The sequence below is a fragment of the Neovison vison genome, chromosome X (genome assembly GCF_020171115.1).
Source record: "Neovison vison isolate M4711 chromosome X, ASM_NN_V1, whole genome shotgun sequence".
Taxonomy (NCBI): Eukaryota; Metazoa; Chordata; class Mammalia; order Carnivora; family Mustelidae; genus Neogale; species Neogale vison.
The window spans coordinates 16,857,898-16,871,932 of NC_058105.1; the positions used below are offsets into that span (position 1 = coordinate 16,857,898).

Consider the following 14,035-nt stretch of genomic DNA (forward strand, 5'->3'; position numbering starts at 1 on the left):
CTCAACAGGGATTCTTAAGAATCTAAACAAGTGTAAAATCAGTGATGTGACTTGTGTGGTTTCCCCAAATCGACCAACCTAAGCAGTTCTAGATCCAGGCTGCTACAACACACAACACAATCAATAACATCTCCGATTTTTGTCTTAAAATCCCCCGAAATTCTTCCCATTTTTCTGTATACTCAAATGCTTTCATGATACTATGTTGAAAACTGGACTCACTGATGCTACCTTGTAGCTCTCTGAAAGGCACTTACTCCCCATCAAGAACAGTAGCTGCCGGTTGCCAGCAAGGTGGAAGCTGCAAGCCAGTATTTTACAATATAAAAATGCAGACATGGGATTACAATTTAAGGTGAAGCCACAAAGAAACGGGTCTTTTTTTTTTTTAAATCAATTTATACCTAGGCCTTGACAGTCTTCGCATTGATGGGTTTAACAAACTCTTAATGCTATCGACAATTTTAAATACCTCAGTCTTCCAAATGGCATCGGATACTTTACAACAGTACTGTATTCATAGCACTGGCTATAAACCATGAAACTGATTGAAAACAGGCAGCAAATACTTTTAGGATTAAAGAAAAAAAGACATTAACAGAGAAACAAAAGAAACAAAAGGGGAAGTGTGTTTGCATTTGTACAGGCAAATATGTGTTCAGTTGCTTTATCAAGAATATAGCTGCCAAATCTTTAGAATTAACCATGCGCAACACCAAAATTCACAAATAGCACTAAAATTTGCTATGTGAGTTCTAAATTAGCTTTCTTTACTACTATGCAATGAAGAGTAGGCACTCCGAAACCACTGTAATGCATTCAGCATTTCTCCCGGTCATCCCTGGCCATTTCAAAGGATGGCACATAATGAATCTAATATGTACAGACATCTTTAATGTGTAATTTCTGTTCAATCCTAGCATACACTATAAAGCCAGTTTAAGGTTTTTTAAAAAGTCCTGGAGTAGAAAAGCACTTTTTATTCTTGAAATTAATCCTGAAAATGGTGTCCCTCAGATTCTATCTGTATTGAATTCTGCCTCTTTGAATTTATAAACAGGTACATTTGTCCTCCTAATTTTGAGAATTTTTCTTTTCCAGATATCAAAGACCCAAAAATCTAAGAGAGAAAAAAGGTATGCTTTATTTTACATTCAAAAATATTCTAGTGTCTTAATCAGTATAAAATGGTAAAGTGAACAGAAACACAAAAAAAGTGCATCAAACCAATTAAAAACTTTCCCCAATGTACAATGACTAAATGGATTTTTCCACTAAAATTCAAATAATGCATCTGTGCATATCTTGCTAATTTTTTACAGCCTCCTAGTGAAACATGAAGTGGGGAACATCATGGAAACAATGACTCCTAACAAAAATGTCTTTATCATAAAAATACAGATTTTTATCTAATGCTGTCTCATTTGTGGTCTCTAGTTAGGGAAAATAAGGGCATTCCGAGGACCAATATTAAGAGATTCATAATGATCCACACAGCAATATGGCCTTTTAATTTGAGTCTAAAAGGTTTTTCAGCACATGCAGAGATCAAACTTTGATGCTTTCGCCCAACAATGAAACCTTTTCCTTAAAAGAAACAGAATATTATGGACAGTGTTATAAAGCAGAAATAAAAAAGCAAAGGTATCCGCGTGAAAAACATTTAAATATCTGGCAGAATATAAAAGCTCGATTAGTTACGCTGAAGCCATCAATGCGTTCCTGATTTTACAAGATGCTGTAAAGAACCAAGGTAGAAATAACCTGAAACATCAAGGAGAGCATTGAAGAACCAAGTCGAGAGCTCATTCAATGTCTCGTATCTGAAAGACCATTTTCACAGAAAAACAAAACAAAAACTGCAGTTCCGGAAGATCAAACAATTCCGCACGCAATCAAGCTGAAATACACAGTTCAGAATACATAAACGTGATCCTCAAAGAAGCAGTATTTCTGTCAGGAAAGTTAGAGCGGAGAGAAATAAACGAATAAGAGATGAACCGGAAGGGCACCTGAATTTGGTTGCACGATATTATTACATGCTTCGCACTGCTTTTTGCGGTTATTCAAAAGGAAACTGAAGGAATTTTCCAGTTGTTTCAAACCCAAGGGTAAGAAAGAATTTGAACTGTATGAATAAGACCTGATATTACGTAGTAAGCCGATGAAAAGAAAAGGGTTTTCAAAAATAAAGGATTTTTCAACTTCCACGCAGGATATCGAAACGAACAAATTTCAAAAGAATGCCGTGCTGTTCGTCCATATAATAAAGGATGGTACACATAATGTACCGGGTCCTCTCCCCGTTATTTATTCCTCAATACACACTAGACTCCACGACCTCCCTCTAATCAAGCGCTAGATCAACTCGCAAAACTATCTTCCTCTAAAACACTTTAGCAGGTCCTTGCGGTCGGCAAGTCAGGGTCCCCTAATCGTCCTTTTCCAATCCTCCCGAATCCAGGCAAATATCCCACCACTTTCTTTAACCCTCCTTCCCCAGGAGTTCGCCCTCAAACAGTCTCCGTTTCAGATCTCAGTTTCGCCCCTAATTCCCCCCACCCCAGAGTTTTTTCTCATTCCGTAAAGCTAACCCTCTTGCCATCCTAACCATTCTTCCTCTTAAGCTTCCCAAACTGGGAGTCTCCCTCCTTCCCAAATATGTCCTAAGCGATGGCAAAGACTAAAAATTCCCAGTATTTTTTCCTCCCTAAATGCTGCGCCCCCTCCCCCGAAGTCTAGGCTTAAGCCTAACCTCTCCCTTAGCTCCCCCAAAGCACTTTTCTCAGCAGCCTCTTCGCCAAGCGCCTTCAACGAGCGGCGCTTCGGGGGTCCTTGACAATAAAGCGAGACCACCAAGAGTCCCCCTTAACAACGGGCAGGGGCGGCGGCCTGGCCACCGCCATCCTCCTTGTCTTCTCCCGCCGGGCAGAGAATGGGGGGCCCCAAGCTACCGGGGGGACTCACCGGCGGGGCCCGGAGGCGAACGGCAGCGGAGAAGCGCCAATGAGGGGAAAGAGAAAGAAGTCGGTGTCGGTTCTCCGGCAGCGCCTGGGAGCGGGGCTCTGTCGCCGGAGGTTGTTTCCTTTCATTCGAGGAGAGACGGGCTCGCCGAGCGCCCTTACGTCGCCCCCCTCGCACGCAACGACTCAACACAGCGTTCATACGTCCCGAGCGCGCCGCGAGCCCCGATTGGCTGCACGGCCGGGCAACTGAAGCCGCAGAGCCACGGCGCATGTGCGGAGGCCACCCCCCAGGACAGATCGGGGCGGCAAGCTCCGCCTCCTGCTCGCGCGCGTACCTTCTATTCTCCGGTCCGCCGCTCAGCCAAGTGTTTGGGGGCAGGAGCCGAGGAGATAGAGAAAGAGGTTCAAAGATATCGCTGTGGGTCGGACGGGGAAGGGGCAGGGTTGGGACTAGAAACCACTGGACAGGGGCCCTGGGTAGCCAGTTTTCAACAGTGATTGAAGTGGGTAGGCCTGATCCTTGCACTTGTTCACCGAGGCCTTTTCACATCCATTATTTCATTGTACTCTCGTGGCATCCCTTTGAGGTCCTCCGTTCTCTCATCTTACTGCCAGGAGAGACTGAGAAGCTTGTAGTGGAGTCAGTCGGCCCGGATTTCAGTCCTCGGGCAGATCATTTTCATCTCTGTACCTGAATGACTTTTTTTTTTTTTTGTCTCTAAGATGGGGATTAAAAATAGGATCTCACGGGTTTATTGTGAAGAAGAAATGAGATAATGCAAGTTAAGCGTGTATGAGCGTCCCCCGCATATAACAGGCCCTCTATAAATGCGGAGACTATCATAATCAGAAAAAGATAAGTGATTTCCTTTGTAACTCAACATAGGTAAACGCGACAGCTCACCGAGCGCTTTCCTTTTTGATGTATGGAGACTGACTGCTTGGGTTTGAATCCCAGCTCCCCCACTTCTAGTTCTGTGACCTTGAACGCGTTGCATTACCTCTCTGTCCCTCAGTTTCAGCATGTCCAAAATGGGGATCACAATGGTAACCGTCTCAAAGAACTGTAAGAGAAATGAGTTAATACATGTAAATCATGCAGAATAACACTTGGGGCACATAGTATGCCCTTTGCAAGGGTCAGCTTTTGTTATTTTCTTTTACATTCACAGACTAAACGCCAGTGGTTTAAAAAAAAAAAAAAAGCCCTAACAAAGAGATGAAAATTTAAAGATGTCTTTTATGTAGCTATTTTTCCTGTAAAAGGGGGGAGGGGGGGCGTGGTGGATTTCCATTGTTGCGACCCAATGTTGTTACTATGCTGTTTCATCATTCTTTTTATTTTTCCCTGCAATGTCAACGTTAAATTGTAATCCTAAAGAAAACAGTAACCATGTTCATGTAACATTGTATCCCATACAAACAGGTATCAAATAAGGTTGGACAAAGCAGTTATTTAGCTGCACTGGACCCTTAGCCCTTTTACTCAGGCCCTCTACAGTGAAAGGGAGAGGCTGGCAATTTACATAAGATCCAGAATGTGTGTTCCAAACACTAACAGTATTTATAAACAGGTCCCCCAGCATTATTTTCACCAGTTTTACACACCTACTCGTGTCAGAATGAGACTGATGATTGTGAAAGTGACAAAATGTAGTGCCTGTGCAGTATGTCCTCTTTTTAGATCCCTCCCCCAGAATCCTGGCATTTTGCTATCATTCTTTCATTAATGCACTCATTTCAAAGATTTTACGGAATACACATCTGCAAAACTACTAAGTTTCAAACACAAGAGAGACACAGATCAACTCAATCCCTAACCTCAAGTTCATTGTCTAAAAAGGGAGACAAAGAGGCAAACAAATAGGTTATAGTGAAATAAATGCTACAGAAAGGTGTGTGTCTGGTACAGCCATCCTCCACCTACCACGTACAAAGCGCTATGCGAAGGTACAACACAACAGTGAATTAGACACAGCTTTTGCCCTCAACTATTTACCATCTAACAAGGAAAAAACAAATGGCTATGATAAGAGATGGACTGCAGCACGTGCCTTAAGAGGTGGAAAGAAAGTGCAGGAAATGTTCCAGAGAGGAAGAGCTCAGCAACCCTTGTGAGTTTTAGGCCCCAGGTCTGCTAGTCAGTATCAGCATGACTAGATAGATGCAGCCTGTCATTTCAAGGGCTACAGAAAAGAGTCAGATTGCGATAACACACTATTAACAATGCCTGAAGATATAGCAGAGGATCTCTTCATCTCTTATAAATCCACCAGCACACTCCCACTGACACTCTTCCAGTCCCTCTTCAGGCTCTAGATCCCACTTTCTGGACCTCATTCTCAGCAAAAGCCTTAACTTCCTGACATACTTAGAGTTGGGCCCTCTGAGCTAAGTGACTTTGCCTTGAACACCCACCCTTTATAGCTTCCTTCAAAACTCAGAAAGAATTGTCCTTCCAGCTTTTTAAAGCTAAGGCCGTGGTTTTAATCACGTCTCTTCCATGCTCTAGACGAACTGCTTCTCTCCATATTCGCTTCTCTCGTTTGCCCTCAAACACTTAAGATTCTGCTACCCTCACTCCCAGACTGTGTTCTCAGCCTCCGATTCCTTCCCAATCACACATTCGGTGGGCACACGTATTCTCTGTACTATGGCAGACACTGGAGATTTGAAAAGAAATGAGAAACAGCTCCTGCCTTCAAGGAATTCTCAGTCTAATGAGGATGAAAACCTGGTATTTCTAACGAGGAAGAAAAACCGAATTTCAGTACAAGAGACAAAATGTTCTAATAGAATTACATACTACAAAGATTGACGGGCTCTGTCCAGCGGAGCAGGAAATACATCCTTGGGGAGGAAATGTTTTGAGTTGGATCTTGAAGGACAGGTCCAGGCCCAGAAAAATCTGGATTCCATCTTCATTCTTGACATCCTGTGACATTTGACACTTTGGGAAGTTTCCTTATTCCTAAACTGTCACCTTCTTCGGCCCTTAATGGAGACTCATGACTCCTGCTCTCTGGCCGCACTTCCAGTCTGTTCCTGCAAGGTTTCCCTTCTTCTTACCTTACAATGCAGATGTTTCCCTAGTCAGAGTCTTAGACCTGCTGCAGATCTATTGTGATTCCAGCCCAGCAATTCTCAAAATTTGGAAGTGAGAATTACCTGGAGAGCTTGTGAAAAATGCAGAAATTTTTGGCACCAGCCCCCGGCCCCAGCCCTGGGATGCTGTAGTGGGTTCAGGAAGATGACTTCTTAATCTTCCCAGATATTTTGATGCACATCTGTTGAGGATCACACATTAAGAAACTGCCTTCCATTCTTTTTTGTAGAATTAAAATGGTATCTAGACTTCACCTTGTAAACAACTCCATCTGCTCTTTTTGGATTGGTCCTGCCTTTTAGCTCAATCACTAAGTCCAGTACAAGCAAATTCATCCTTTCCAGCAACTAAAAAGTAATTCCTTTTCCCATCTTCAGTTTTTCTGTGTAAGATACCTCTAATATTTCTACTCCTGCCTAAAGCAAAGGCTAAATTCAACTACATGCCTGTGACCTCCGTTCTAGCTATGATCAACACCAGGGGATCATTCATTTATTCATCAAGTTCATATTGATCACCTACAACATGTTAGATGAAAATGGATGTAGTCCGTTTTGGTGTAGTGACGGACAGACCTTAATCAAGTAATACAAACAAATGTAAAATTACAACCGCATCTTGTGCAAAAAGAATTCAATGTCTCCTATACGGAACTGAAGTTTGCATTTTATATATTGGATACATTTTACATTTCTTATTTTTTATTTTTTAAAGTAGACAGCTTCTGCCTTTTTTAAAATATTTCTGTGTAGGAGCACCTGGCTGGCTCAGTTGGTGGAGCGTGCGACTCTCAATCCCAAGCATATAAGTTCGAGCCCCACTTTGGGGGCATAGTCAGAAGACCTGTGTTTGAGTTGTTGGCCAGTCACTAACTAGCAGAGTGACCTTGGCTATTCTTTTTCTTTTTAAAAAGATTTTATTTATTTATTTGAAAGAGATCACAAGTAGGCAGAGAGGCAGGCAAAGAGAGAGGAGGAAGCAGGCTCCCTGCTGAGCAGAGAGCCCGATGCAGGACTCGATCCCAGGACCCTGGGATCATGACCTGAGCCCAAGGCAGAGGCTTTGACCTACTGAGCCACCCAGGCACACCAGATCTTGGCTATTCTTTTCACTTCTTGGAGACTTAGTTTACACATCAGTCAGATGAGACTGGTATTACTTGCAAAGCTGTCATGGAGAACAAGGACAGATAATGATGTACATGAATATTCTTGCCCCAACCCATACGAAGGATGGTTATTTTTTCTGTGTATCCCTTAACTGCCATATCATCTGATTGGTCAACTTGCTAATGTCAGCGGCCAGAATTTGGTCCCTTATGCTATTCTACTCAGTTTTTGTTCTTTGTTTATTTAACTTCCACTGAGTGTATTGGCGAGGTTTTAGAACACCCTTTACGTAGTCCAGGCTATGGAGCTACTCGGGTACCTAACTGAGGAACTAGGAGCCTCGGCCGGCTCTGATGTTTCTCCTTGTTAAGCAGTTTGACGTTGGGTATGGTACAGAATCTGCCTAGGAAACCAGCGACCTGTGGCAGAGGGAAATGCTTTAGAGGCACGTGGACATCCCTAAGACATTGTTTATTGGATGTTAAATAAACACAGAAGCTGACATAATGTATCGATGGCAATATTGGGGAAGTAATTAAGGTTTATAGTGCTGATGCTTGCAAAATAATGAGCTAACTGACTTCCGCGGACAGTGTACCAGGCACTCTGCTAAGTGCTTTATGCACGTTATCTTATTCAATCCTTACAACAGCGTGAAGGGCAGGGAATATTATTAGGCCCATTTTACAGAGGAAGAGACTGTTGTACAATTAAGTAACTTGCCCTAGGAAGAAGAACCATGTGTCAAGCCTACATCTGTTTTGACTCCAGAAGCCAAACTCTTTTTTTTTTTTTAAGATTTTATTTATTTATTTGACAGGGAGAGATCACAAGTAGACAGAGAGGCAGGCAGAGAGAGAGAGGGAAGCAGGCTCCCTGCTGAGCAGAGAGCCCGATGCGGGACTCGATCCCAGGACCCTGAGATCATGACCTGAGCCGAAGGCAGCGGCTTAACCCACTGAGCCACCCAGGCGCCCCAGAAGCCAAACTCTTAATCACTAGGTAGCACTTCTTCTTTATTTGGTTATGTGTTTTTTATCTGTCTCCATCGAGGCAGGGGCTTCGTTGTGCCATGTTCTCTGCTCCATCCCCAGCCCAGAGAACTCTGTGCCTAGAGTAGATATGCAATAAATATTTAATGAGGGAAAAACCATGGAGAATGGGGAACGGAAAAGAGGAGAAATGGAGAATGGGAAGGGGAATATCATGAAGAATGGGGACAAGTACATTTGGAATGTAATGAAAACATCTCAGAAATTGGTGAATAATGCAGCAGCCTAAGCCCTACAGTGACTCTGGCACAGACATGAAGTGGGGTCCAGCAAATTTATTTTTAACAAGCTCCCCTGGTAAGACCGCAGTATGCGCAAAAGTTTGAGAACCACTAACCTACAGCCTTCAAACAGAAAACGAAAATAAACTCTTACCTCCTGGGCATTTTGTCATTTACATCTGCAGGCCTGAGAGACTTCCTTCTGATCAATATCATTCTTTGGCATGTATCTTAGTGAAGACAGGTGCCACTGGGTCCTGGGTGATCTTGAGCATCTTTGTTCCTTTTGGTCCTACTTTGGCTGTTGGTTAAATAACAAAACCAGAAAGGTCTACACTAATCTCAAATAGTACAATAATCAGTCCAAAATCTCAAAGAATTACACATGACTAAGATTTGAAGGAGCTAATACTCACAATGAGATGTAACTATACTGGGAGGTAAAAACCTGAATGGCCTGGGCATGAATCCTGACTTCAGATTAAATTCTTAGTGCCTTGATTTCCTCATCTGTAAACTGCGAATGGTGGAAGTAACTTTCTCAGGATTTTTTTTTTTTGAGGATTACATGAGATAATCCACATACTGCACTTAGCACATTTTCTGGCCCACGGAGCACAATAAATAATAACTACAAGAGCTATTTTTATAGGAGGTGATACAGAGTGGTTTTTTTTTTTAATCTTCTATCACTTATGAGAAGCTAATAATGATCTCCAGTTTTTCTGAGAAGTGGAATAGAGAGACAAAAAGCCTTTGTTTCTTTTTTATTATTTCAATAAGCTTGTCTTTCTTTCTTTCTTTTTTGAAGTATAGTTGACACACAATGTTCCATTAGACTCAGGTGTATGACATAGTGATTTGACAAGTGTATACCACAAATGTAGCTGCCATCTGTCCCCAAACAGTGCTATTATGATACCACTATCTTCCCTACGCTGTGCCTTCCATCCCTATGACTTATACATTTCATAACTAGAAGCCTGTACCTCCCACCCCCCTTGACCTACGTTGCCCCATCCCCACCTCCGTTTCCCTGGCAATCACCAGTTTGTTCTCCGTATTTATGGATCTGTTTTTGCTTTGTCTATTTGATCTGTTCTTTAGATTCCACATATAAATGAACTCATAGGATATTTGTCCTTCTCTGACTTATTTCACTCAGCATAATACCATCTAGATCCATCCTCTGTTTCTTTTTTCTTTTTAAATTTTTTTTTGTTTGTTTGTTTGTTTTCATCCTCTATTTCTTCACTCGTGCTGTTCTTGCCTCCCTAAACTCCTTTACAACTCCTTTTGGACTAGCCAGGATGTAGCAGCCTTCAGGGAGCCCTTTAGGTGTCAGCCCTTAGCTTTTCAGAAGCTTTACTCACACTTTGATTGGGTAAAGCTTACCTCCAGGGCTTCCATAGCACCCTGGCCAGACCTCTAGCTCATCACTTGAAATTACACATACTTCTGACTCTCCCACAAAGACAGAGAGCTCTTTGGGACCTAGCCCAGTGCCCATCCAATAAACATCTGCTGAACTTTCTCAAAGGAACATGTCGTGGCGCCAACGGTGACTGCTGTCTGAGACCCTTGTCTTCTACTCTGGGCCTTGGCTCCCATGCCTCTGTTGCACAGAGAGTCATACAGTGCAATTCAGCAGCTCATCATATACTGTCTACTATATATTATTCTCTAATTGCTTCATATGTTAATGTACCACTTCTTTCCTCTTCCTTCAAGCATGGAGAAGAAAAGATGACGAATGGAAAGCAGATGAGACAGCTGTAAGCCACACCCAGTTGTCAATCAACTCTGCTTATTGAATCCTACTCTTCATCACCAGAGGCAAATGCAGATGGAAAGGGAAAATGATTTATCATAACAGCCTAGAACAGTGCCTTCCCATAGTAGGCACTCAGTTAATATTTGCTGTCTAAATGAATCCTTTTTAGTGAAAAAGAGTAACATACTTGGTTAGGCGAGAAATCAGGAGGCCTGGCTTCTAATCAGATCTCTATCGCTTCATTTTGAACTTGAAAAGTCAGTTCATCTTTCTGGGACACACTTTTACATTCTGAAAAACATGACGGAATCAGACTAGATGACCTTTAAGGTCTCTTCTGATTTTAATATGCAATTCTTCCCACCAACAGCTTGAAACTTCCTCAAGAGTAGGCACAGTTGATATCCCTTACCTTCTCCATAGCACCCAGCACAGTGATAAGCACACAGGGCTTGATAAATACTTTCAAAGTTAGAACCATAAACCTCCATAGTCACCCTTACCCAGAATTTTAGGCATAACAAATGGACACCAAGCATTGCCATGAAACATACAACATCTGTAAAAATAAGACTTAAAGGAAACATAGGAGAAAACCTAGAAATCTCTTCTATTTGTTGCATTTCAAAATCTTTAAAACCTGGGTATCAGTTGCCCATCAAGGAATCTCTTTAATCCTGATGAAAACTTGAATGCAATGGGGATTCGACTGTAGCTTGATCTTGGGTCCTATCCTCACTCTCCCTTGTAATCACCCACACTCATCACTTTATTTACCACCCACGGACATGGTAACACACTCATCCATCTCTCTTGCCAACATCTGTCTGCTGAATTCTAAGACAATATAGCCAACTGCCTATTTGAAATTGCTTCGTCATCTCAAAGGCATCTCAAACTCGATATGTCTGAAAGAGAACTCATGACCTTCTCCCTATAAAGCTGGTACCCGTCCACCATTGGCTAGCTGACTCACTGCACGGCCCCTCTATTCACCCAGTTCTGCAGTCCAGAGATCAAGGAGTCATCCTTGATGCCAACCCCCATTCGGCTCCCTACCCCATCACTTCTGCTCATCTCCACTCTATCATTAACCATGGCAATTGTGTCTCCTGGTCATCTCTAAAATCAGTCCACTTTTCCTAATCTCCTCCACCATCTCTACCAGCTCTAATCCGGACCACTCCACTAGCTTACAGACTTGTGTATCTGATTCAGTTTTCCTCTCCTCCAAAGTAGTTTCCACACTCCTGCAAATATCATTAATTCATTTATTCATCAAGACGTTTACTGTAGAACTATTTGCCCACAATGTGCTAAGCACAGGGGATAGAGCAGTAAACAAAACACACAAAGCTCCCTATTGCCATGGTTTACATTTTAGTAAGAGAAAGACACACTCATAAAACGTAAAATACACAGTGGGAGCAATTCACTTCTGACACAATGAATGAAGGAGGGTAACAAATCTTCTCCCAAAAAACCACTATAATGCTGAACAAAACTATCAGAAACAACCCTTTCAGTACTCTGGAGAGTTACCAAAGGTATAACAGAGTGACCAACCATCCTGATTTCCTTAATACTGTCCCAGTTTCAGCACTGAGAGTCCTGAATCCTGGGAAACTCTACCCCAGGATGTGAAAAATCCATTTTTGGCAATGGTTGCTCATGTCTGGGGGGAAAGGTATGAAACCCAAACCACGGCTCCAAATATAGGGGTTGAAAGCAACACTCTTTTTAGTGTCAAATAGATATAGCCTAGATTATCTATCCACAGCCACCATCAACCTTGACCATGACTTCCAGTTCCTGATAGCGAATCACAGCTGTTGCTGCTCCCTTGAAAGGACGCGACTTAAGTTTGCAACTTAAGAGCATTGCCAGCGTGAATGTGACATTCTGTCTTGGACTGCCTGTGCATTAGTTCTTGTGATTTGTGTGGAGATAGTGTTACTTTAATTTTTAATGTTATGGATATTGTACATGCATTCTAAGTATTCAGATAAAGAAACGGAAAACAATCACAATGCCAACCCCAGCTTAACCCAGAAAGCATCCAAAGAGAAAGCTAAATGACTATGTCATTTTGATGACAGATGGAAGAATACATACAATTGCATTAGGGAGGTAAACAACCAAAACACAGCTTTCTGAAAAAAAAATAAGCTGAAAAGAACTAGGGACTAGACATGCCAGAGAAGGGGATGTGAAGGCCCGTACAGAGCCTGAATGTCAGAAGTTCTGGGTGAGACAGATAGGACTTACACATCAATCTGAAGTTTTTAGTCTCCCAAAAAGAACACGAAAGCTCAGTCAACGTTGGCGGCTACTGATTTCGCTTGGCATCCCACAGCAACAAACACCCATTATTGCGTCATTCTCTTGATTGCTCTTTGAATAACGTTAGATTTCCTGATTCGGAGGTCACAACGAAAATGTCCTGTATTTGAACAAAAGAGGAAATTTTGCTCCAAGATGTGTTGGTCTGGAATAGTGCGGAGCTGATTCTGTCAGACCTTAGCAAGGATTATGCTTTCTACAGTCTATCAACTGATGGGTGAAATCACAGCAACTAAAAATGTTCCTCCTGGCTTTCAGATACTTTGATTTGAAAAGCAATTTTAAATCATTTTCTTGATTTCTACAAAGATCATAATGAAACTGCAGAAAACATAAAACAAAAGATTGTGGATATCTTGTATAATTTTGCTCATCTATCTACATATTCAGCCGACAGTGCCAATGTAAATTTTGGAAATCAGAAGGCTTTAGACATCAAAATAAAATGTCACCAGAAAAGGGCAGTCAAATTAAACAGGACTTTCTCAATTTCTTACGAAAACTCTAACTTATTTGGATCCAGTTTTGATTTTGCAATTTTGAGTTACTGCTGTGCTTTCAAACCATTTTCCCTGAGGAAAAGGGGGTTGACATATAATGATGACCAATATATTTCATGGTGTTCCAAACTTATGGACAGTTTTGGGGTACCTGAATGGCTCAATCAGGTAGAGCATTTGACTCTCAATCTCAGGGTCATGAGTTCAAGCCCCACAGTGGAGCCTACTTTAAAAAATTATGGTCGTTTTTGGGGCATCTGGGTAGCTCCGTGGGTTAAAGCCTTTGCCTTCGGCTCAGGTCATGATCTCAGGGTCCTGGGATTGAGCCCTGCATTGGGCTCTCTGGTCAGCATGGAGCCTGCTTCTCCCCCCCCTCTGCCTACTTGTGATCTATCTCTGTTGAATAAATAAAAATTTTTATAAAAAATTATGGTCATTTTAGACGTGAATATCCTTTATGATGAGTTCACAGATGCAAAGGACCTGTTTGGCAAACAGCTGGTCTACCAAAAATAACTTGAAGATACAAAGTAAATGTACATATTTGGGGAAGATACAAAGTGACTGTGCATATTTGGGGAAGATACAAAGTGAATGTACATATTTGGGGAATTGGAAACTAATTCTTACAAATCTGAAAGCCTGATGTTTTTACTTTGTGAAAATGTATGTATTCCATGTTCAACAGTTTTGTTCGAAGGATCTTTCAGCTCTTACATTTAAGTCTTTAATCAATTTTGAATTAATTTTTGTATATGGTGGGAGGTAGGGGTCCAAACTATTCTTTTGCATGTAGATAGCCAGTTGCCCCAGCACCATGTGTTGAAAACAGCATCCTTTCCCCCACTGAATTGTCTTGGCAACCTTGTTGCAAATCAATTGACCACAAATATGAGTGTTTAGTTCTGATACTCTTCCATTGTTCTGTATGTCTATCCTTATGCCAGCACCACATTCCCTTGAT

The 14,035-nt window shown here is 41.9% G+C and overlaps 1 protein-coding gene across 2 annotated transcripts in view; it reads right to left on the reverse strand.

Annotated features, from left to right (window-relative positions):
• PHF6 (PHD finger protein 6) overlaps positions 1-3,129 on the reverse strand; it is a 46,968-nt gene extending 43,839 nt beyond the window's left edge. For both annotated transcript variants that reach the window (XM_044234299.1, XM_044234298.1), the window contains exon 1: positions 2,968-3,129. The gene's annotated coding sequence lies outside the window, so the exon portion shown is untranslated. The remainder of the gene's footprint in view (positions 1-2,967) is intronic.
• Positions 3,130-14,035: the final 10,906 nt, after the last annotated feature.